Raw genomic sequence first — 9,081 nt, forward strand, 5'->3', positions numbered from 1 at the left:
CTCAGGGTGGAATTTGCTAAGAAGGTGTGTGAATTTTTTCTCCCCCTCAAGCCTACTTTTCTTTTATTGGGGTAAAATTTACATATAGATCTCAAGTGTCCAACCCAATAAAATTTGACAAAGGCTTAACTATTATCTACTCAAAATAGAAATCATTTCCATCACCTAGTAGCTTCCCTTCATGCCTTCTTTTAGGAGCCAGTCCCTACCCAACCTTTTATAGGCCAACCCTCCTAATTTTTTCATCATAGATCAGTCTCGCCTGTCCTTGAACTTCCTAAATATGAAATTGTGAGGTTATTCTCTTTTGTGGCTGGCTTCTTCTTTCATCAAACCTAGTGACTTCTAGAGCCATCCATATCGTCACATGTATACACTGTTCATTTTTTTAAGTTTTATGTTTTGCGAATTTGTATAATTATGACTTTATTATGTACTGTTTTATTCCATTATAAGAAAAATACTACGATTTGCCTTCTCCTATTGATTTTATATCACCCACATAAATACGACATTGCTATTTTTATTATACTACACCACTGCGCCACAATATGTGCCACCGCCTCACAACCCTAAGTGACAGAGAGGGCACAGAAAGATGTTGACGTTCTGTAATGCAAGGTCTAAAGGATTCCCGTAACGTTGCCCCTGGAAATAGGCTGGAAATGAAATAGCGCGTGAGAGAACGGTGTCTTGCCCATGATCACATGATCACAGCGTTCTGTAGGGTCTCTGAGAGTCTTTAGGTCAGAGATTGCTCATGTAGAACTTCCTTCGGAGACAGGCAGGAAGGGGATGGAGGGGAGCACTAGGACTATGTTAAGGGTTGGGCTTCTGCATAATAGAATCTCCCCCTGTCTGGTAATTTAGCCATGGCAGCACTCCAGGGCAGGGCCGTGATTCTGGAGGAGGTTGGTTAATTACTGCCAGGCCAGAGTGAAGTTTCCCCAAGACCCCCATATTCTGGGCTACACTTCCTACCAATTAAAAGTCTAATCCGGTAGGACTCTTTCCCAGCAAATTAACATCATAGAACTTGACAAAATGATGCCTTTAGTAGACTGTGTGGTATTTTGGTGGCCTTGGCCACAGCTGCGACTCCTCCTCTGCTCCTCAGGGAGGCCAGCGGGACTAGATCCCAGGGACCGGGGCTGTGGGCGCAAGGTGAGAACAGTGGGCGTGAAGGAAAAGTGGCAAGTTCTCTTCAAAAAATAAACCACTCTTGTGAGTTCATTCATTTTTGGACCAACTCTGTTTATGGTCAGAAGCAATTGACAAGGAATCAGTAGGATTTCTGATAAGATTTCAGGGGAGGTTTTCTCTATGCCATGCACGGGGAATAGAAAGATAAATGTGATTGTTTCAACCCCCCAGGAGCTAGGAGTCCATAGCAAGAAAGCTCCAAGACCTCCCGCCTCCTCATACACATTCACACCCAGATCGTGCTCCATCTCCTGACCTCACCGTTGTTACGAACTGCAGCTGTGATTCTAGGGTGTTCTGGCTCGTAATCAATGCCAGCGAAGATCCTTCCTACCTTCCACTATAAGCTGTCTGTAGAGCCCAGAGAGGAGAGCCGGACCAGAGAGGAGAGCCGGACCAGAGAGGAGAGCCGGACCGGAGAGGAGAGCCGGACCAGTGAAGACCAACACCGGAACACACGGAGACCAAGACCACCAGGAGCCGTCAGGAGTCACACGGTACTGAGGAAAGAGCTCGGGTGATGGACTGGTTCGTGTGAGTTCTTCCTGTCACATGTGTTTTGTCTTCATCCAAGGTTCCTGGCTTCCAGCTCTCAGAACCTTCGGATTTGTCTTAGTGTTGAGAGTGGGGAAGGTGACTTCTGTTATGGGAATGAGGTGACTTTTGGAAAGCACCGTGTGATGGGGGCCGGATGCCAGGGATGAGGGGGTTGGGGCCTTTCAGTCTTCCCCCACTCCAACACACATACAACCTCTGGGGAGGGGAGAGGGGCTTGAAGTGGAATCAATGGCCAATGATGCGATCAATTACGACTATATAATGAAGCCCCCATAAAAACAAAGAGGACGGGGCTCAGAGCTTTCGGCAAACGCGTGGAGGTGCAGAGTGGTGCACCTGGGGGGCGGGGGGCAGGCAGCTCCGTCGTCCTTCCCCCACCTTGTCCTGCGCCGCTTCCATCCGGACATTCCTGAGCTACATCCTGTATCATAAGCGGTGATCTAGTAAGTCAAATATTTGACTTCTGTGAGCTGCTCTAGCAAGATAATCAAACCCAAGGAGGGGTCAGGGGAGCCTCTTATTTACAGCCAGTCAGAAGTACACGTGACCATTTGGACTTGTGACTGGCATTCTGAGTTGGAGGGGGTTGTTGGAACTTCCGGTTTGTAGCTGGCCGTCCGGGAGCACAGGCCACAAGCTGGGCTTTGTCTGGCGCCGATGTGCAGGATGAGCTTGTGGAAACGAGCCCTTTATCTGCGGAACTTGATTCTATCTCTGGGTGGATAGTGTCAGAATTGAGGTGAATTCTTGGACACCCGGCTGGTGTCTGGAGCATTGTTGGTCCATGTGGGGAAACTCCCTCCTCACCTTGAAATTGCTGATCAGAACACAAAAGACTTCCACTCTCCAACCACAACAACAACAACGGCAAAAGATTTCGATGATAAAAATGCTACTTTGGACAAATCCTAGGGGAGCCCTCTTCTCCTGCCCTGTGATTGCTTAACGGAATTTTAACAAGTATTTATGGAGTACCTGTTCGACCCGAGCTGTGGGTGAAGGAGGAAATACGGAAGCGAGGGGGCCTCTGGGTGAAAGAGTCACCTTCTCTTTAGCCTGGACGGTAGTCTTGTCAAATCTAGACTATACGATTGCCTTCATTTCAGATGGAGCCCTGCCTACGGATGCTCTGAGGACCCTCTAAGGATGATCAGATGTGTTTGATGATAAGATTGGGAGAACTCATGGAATTCTAGCTGTCAGATTTTAAATCATTTTAACGCTGACCCATTTTCTGAACCCAAATCAGAGACCTAGGGTCTCTAAAGTATTATGTTTTCTCCTGCTACAACTTTAGCCCATTCCCTCCTGTTACCAAAATGATTCAGGCAAGAAAAAACAGCCATGAACACTATGTACCCAACTGGTGATGAGATCGTGGTGAAGACCTCTACCTAGCTATTCCTCATTGTTACAGGGGACGGATTGAGGGTCCTAAGTAAGTCCTTAGAAGGGTTCACTCAGCTCAAGAATCTAGTTAGTTATGTAAAAAGATTTTGGAGAAAAATACTGGAAAGTTCTCACCCTTACCAAGAGAAATATTAGGATTTTGAGTGCACCAATCCCTGAACTTCTTCTTTTTCTTCTTTTATTTCCCAATACATGGCTTTTTGTTACATCTTTAGACTATCACAAATGAGTCTGAGGAGTCATTTGGCATCTTGCTGTTTCTGTCGCTGGACAACTTAGACCTTATTTATCAGTTTGCTGAACTGTTCCTTTTTCAGAGACACAGATACCATCCAAACATTTGCTGATATCCTTGTCTCTAACTGTTGTGACTTGCTCAATCCAAGCAGATGAATTTCATACAAGTTCGATGTTGTTTCCTTCAAGAATCAACTCATCTTTCTGGGCTTGAGATACTGAACAAGCAACACCTGACCTCATTCAAACCCTAAAGATGTATTTTTGGCTCAAGACATTTCTGATTTCAACTAGAGAACCATTCTCCTGAATGACGACGTTGATGGGGAAGTGAGAGCACACACAATTCACCTTCTAACAGAAGCCCCGTGCAATGCCCTTGCGCACGTCCTTGATCACGTTCTGCACAGGGCTGCAGATAGAAACTGGCAGTATGTCCTCACCATTTGTCAACCCAGAGCCTTTTCTTTTTCTCTCAGGGAGACTGAATTCTACACTGGTGTGAACAAAGTCGCTCTGCAGGGTACCTCTGGGGTCCCTCACCGTAACTGTGCATCCCTTCAGGGTAATGCCCACATTTTCTGGGATGTCGACAGTCTGATTGCTGAGAACGGTCTTCTTCCTTGCAGTAGATGTGGCAAGGTGAGAGCATCTTCCGTCACAGTGTCTGAGTGCCCTGGACCTTCTTAGGCTAAGTGCATCATCTGTGCTGTAGCAGGTGCTAACTTGGACGTACATGATAGATTGGACAATAAATAAATAAATAAATAAATAAATAAGTTAGTAAGTAAGTAAATAAATAAAACAAATGACCATAAGCACTCTTCATTCCCACACCTTCACCTTGGGTATCAGCTCCATCAAAATAGAGCTTTGCTTTAAATTGTCTTGTGCAGTTGTTCAAATATGGAGCAAATATTCCTATTCTATCCTACACTATTTTGCCCACCCACGTTAAAGGCCTCATTCCCTGAATTCATGCAGACCTTTACATGCTTCTTTTTACAGAAAGCACTTTTCCCTCTACCTCTCACTCTGCTTTCCTTGGCCAACTGCTACTCATTCTTTAAGTCTTAAGTCTTCCAGACTTCTGGGAAGTACAATATCTCCTAACAGTTTGGGAACTTCTGTAGCAGGGAATGTCTAGCAAATAATATCACTAATCACTGATATCTTTAAGGGCAAAGGGGGATTGTACTTCCAATCCCACTTGAAGCTAAGTGTGACCATGTGACATGAGTTGGCCGATAAAACATGATGTGTGTCACTTCTGGGTACAACTATTTAGGTGCCCATGACTGACTCACCCCCTCCACAATAGCAGAAGCAAGTGTTGATGAGAGGCAATGTCACACAGAAGAGAGCTACTCCAGAGAGTCACTGAGCACCAAGGTAGGTTTTTCATGAGTTAAAGAAAACAAAACAAAATTAAAAAAAAAAACCCAACCTTTTGTTGTTTCAAGACCCTGAGATTTTGGAGATGTTTGTTACTACAGCATAATTGAGCATATCCTGCCTAATCAGAGTACAAATATTCTAATGAAGCATCAACAGCTCAATGTCTTAATTCCTGTGGCTGCCATTGTCTTTACCCGGAATTGTCCAGGCATGTTCTTTTATTTCCCAAGGCAATTTATTAGTCATATCAGACAAATCTTGAAATCTCTCACTTAATACATTAAAGTTTTAACTGTTGCTCATATAAAGTGCAACGCAGATTGGGTCACATCTCTAAATCTGAAGTTATGCCGTCTGTCATTCTCGGCAGGAGAAGAGATCAATGGGAGGAAAGCTTATCTTAACTACCTCTCCCTAGAAGTTGTGTTCACTCCTATTCCACTGGGCAGAAGTGGTCCTCGCCTAACTGTAAGGGAGGCTGGGGGTGCTGGGCAGCACAGTGTTTGGTGGAAACCAGCTGTCTCTGGCTTGCCTGTCATCCATCTTTTACTGAAAAGTTCAGCAAACAGGATGAGGGATTAAACCCCTGAAAATCTGGAGACAACATGAAGATCTTTCTTGAGACCCTCAGCCAGGAGGTTCCTTGTCAGACATCTTTCCCTTTCGACCCGCCTGCTGCCGTCTCCGTCTCCTGCCAAGTCTCCCTCTCTCCTTCGCCTTCTCGGTCAAGCTCAATGGATACTTCTGTCTCTCACCTCACACTATGCAAGGGAATAAATATCTTGCTTTCCCAAAGAAGAGATGTCCTGATGTTCTTGCCCAAACTGCCCTCTGTCACAGTCTTCACTCTTACCTAGATTGTGATCCGCAGAAACTTTAAAATTAACTCTTTCAATTTGGATTGGATAAAATTCTCCGGAATTCCTTCTCCTTCTACATGAAAGGTGATTGCTAAAACATTTATCCTCCCATCGTTTAGAGAAGGAACTGACAAACTGTAGCCTTTGGTCTAAAGGCAGTCATGGCTGCTGCCTATTTCTGTAAAGTTTTTATCAGAACGCCGCCACAGCCATTCTTTTATACATTGTCTGTGACTGCACTTGGGCTACAGTGGTAAGGGTGAATATCTGTGACAGAGTCCAATCTCTGTCTTTTTAAGAAAAAGAATTGTTGACTTCTGGGGTTTAGAACAAACCCAGGGTAGGGAGTTTTCTTCCTTATATGCAAGACCCTCCCTTGAAGCTCTCTAAATACGCACCCCTACCCCTACGCCAGTGGAGTCCCCCGCAAGCTCCTTTTTTACCGATTGTCATGTGGTACGGCGACTGCCTGTTTACCTGCTGTGAGGGCTGGGGGTATGTCCCCCTGTCTCATTGGGGACCCTCCAGTTTCCATGAGAGCTCATTAAAGGTGCCCAATCCATTCATTGAATGAATGAGCTTTGAAATGATCTCACTGAGGTCTGGCCTGGGGAAGTTGTTGCCTTTCTTCTGTTTTTTTTTGTTCCCCCCCCCCCCCATGGAAATGGGGATGTTGTGGGAACCACAGAGGTGAAGACTTCTTATAGGGGAGCTTTCCAACCAAGGCCTGGAATGGGTTACCATGGAGCTGAGGTAGAGAGTCTCTCAGCCCTGGGGACAGGCAGGTGGGGTCTGAGCATCCCAAGCCCCCACCCCAATGGCCTTCAGGGACCTCAATACAAGGATCATTTCCTATGCTTTCCTTGATGTGAAAGAGGGTGGGACACACCCAGGGAGAACTGCGCCCAGGGTCGGGGATGAGTCAGGGACTAGGGTGCCCTGAGGGCCGCAAGGCATTCTGGGCCGAAAGCTCCTGTCACTGATGGGGCAGGTCTGGAGGATGAGTGCCACAGCAGTATGGACACCTGTGGACGAGGAGGCTCGGAGGGAAAGGAGCCTGAATGGGAAGATGAAAGACCCCTCCCCCCAGTCCCCTGGAGCTGGGCTGCCCACTACACTTGGTAGCTTTCAAAACAGTTCACTGAGGCAACCCGCCTCAGTTCCAAATGTCAGGACTGTAATTACCTGCCCTCCAGGGACCTGACATTTACAGAGCCCTGCCCTTTGAGCTCACTTCTAGCAGCCCAGATGGCCCCAGGGGCTCCCTGACTTGTTAGAGATGCATTTCCTGAGCACAAACACAAAAACTGCATTTATCAAAACATCTTGTTTGCCACCAGGGGCTAACGATGGGTAGACATGGATAGACGGATGAGACTGTCCTGCCTTCCTGGAGGCAGCTTACAGTCTTCCACTGATGTCTGCCACTGGGTGCTGCTTCCCGGTGCAGATTCTGTGATCATCTCCTGGGGAGCCCCAGGAAGCTTCGCCACAGTCCCCGCCACCGCACGATGGCATGGATGCTAAAGACTCGCCTTGTGACTCCGCTCACATATATCTTGTTCATACACTTTTCTGGTGACAAATGTTAAGTTCCTTGTTAGTCTACACAATTTCACTTCCAGGTCCCGAGAAATGTGCCTTTAGCCAAGATGATCTTTCCCGTTCTTCCTGCCCACAATCTTCCCCCTCCTCCCACAATAGCGCTCCGCCCACAATAAAGTTCTGAAGTTGTTTTTAATTGGGGAGGAACACACACACACACACACACACACACACACACACACGTCACAGGAGCCTGGTTATGGGGGGGGGGGCGGGAGGGATCAGAGGAATTAAACTGAGGACTCTAAGCTATGGACCCCTACTATAGTCTCAGCATCTTACCTGTGTCCTTGATCTCCACAAGGAGATCTTTCCCCTCCACAATGCCACCGGAAGTGCCACCTGCTATTAGAAGTCCTCTAGATGCCAGGCAAGGAAGCTGGGGGGAGGGGGACACTTCCCATGACTGGTGCAAGCGGAAACCCAAAAACCAGTGGGAACTGATTGATATAGCTGATGCCACTGGATAAAATGTGATCCCTGGGAGCAAATTATTTATATGTGACATTTGCTGATAATGGACACCATTTTCAAGGGACTAATTCAGAATTTCCCTTTTGAAGGTCACTTGATTCTCCTCTGCTCCTTCTCATCGGCTCAGTGTCACTAAACCACACCAGTGAGTCCTACACTAAGGGTTCCACACAGATGGGGACGGGAAGCCTGTAAAACAGGCCCGCTGTGCCATCTAAGAGACCGCCATGCTCTCCTCCTCGGAAAGGTGGAATTGTGATCCCCTGCGTGAGCATCCACGGATGGGACACCGAGGGGCAAGGAATTACGGAGAGTCCATGGACACCCTGGGAAACCACTGCCCGGCTCAGGTCCTGGCTGGAGCCCCGTGTGTTGCCCCCGGCTCTTCCACCTGATCTTCAACCCCATCCTTACCCAGAAAAAGCCAACATTGCTACAGACTGAGTTTTACTTCTGTTGTGATGGGAGCAGCCAACATGCCTTCTGGGATTGAACCAAGAGGCTTCTGACTTGTCGACAGTGAGGACCACAATGAGCAGAACCAATATGAACAAACGAAGGGAGTAGGCTCCAGCAGCAGCCGTCTTACTTGGGAAGAAGTCAGTAAACAGAATGTACTTTGACAGGAGCTTCCACGTATAGATGCCCCTGCCTGCGTTTGCGTAACTCTTCCTGATAGGCTGTGACTTCCCCGGGGCGGGGCGGAGGGCGGGACAATGCATTGAAAGCTAGGCATAACTTTGCCAATCCTCTGATCAACAACAACAAAAAACTACCTCTCCTCCAATTCTGTGGCTTTTAGGGGGAGGCAGGACTGCCAGGAGACCAGAGAAAAAAATCTCCCGAAGGAGGCAGGGGCAGACTCCCACACAGCAGACCCCTCAAATGGACTGGACAGGGCACAGATGCTAAAGAGCCCCATTTCTGGGACTGAGTAACAGGTACTTTTTAAGATAATGAGACATTAAGAGCTTGTCCCCCTGCAACAGTCTGTGCCCCGGTTTAGAGGGGAACCTTCGGCAAAGAGCCGATGAACCGCTGGCTGCTTCCCTGCGTGCAGCTCTCTGGACGCTGCAGCCCGATCCAGCGCTCCGGACCCCACCGAGCGCAGCCTAGGGCGGCCCTGCTTCTCCTGTGATCTGTGGAGACAGAGACAGTGTGCGTGCATGCGCACACAGAGGTCTCCGAGTCGGTGACCCAGAAACAGGCCCGAGGACAAGAGTCCAGGGCGAGTGGTCTGAGCGGTGCCGAGGAACTGGCAGGAGCACGGGGGAAGTGACGTCGGAAGGGAAGGAAGCCAATAAAGCCACAGAGGCAACTGGGACTTAATTCCACT

At 47.9% G+C, this 9,081-nt stretch overlaps 1 pseudogene; it reads right to left on the minus strand.

Moving 5' to 3' along the window:
• Positions 1–3,484: 3,484 nt before the first annotated feature.
• On the minus strand, positions 3,485–4,146 carry LOC136319163 (large ribosomal subunit protein uL6 pseudogene; annotated as a pseudogene).
• Between the last annotated feature and the right edge of the window lie 4,935 nt (positions 4,147–9,081).

Source organism: Saccopteryx bilineata, chromosome 1 (assembly GCF_036850765.1).
Source record: "Saccopteryx bilineata isolate mSacBil1 chromosome 1, mSacBil1_pri_phased_curated, whole genome shotgun sequence".
In the NCBI taxonomy this organism is placed as follows: Eukaryota; Metazoa; Chordata; class Mammalia; order Chiroptera; family Emballonuridae; genus Saccopteryx; species Saccopteryx bilineata.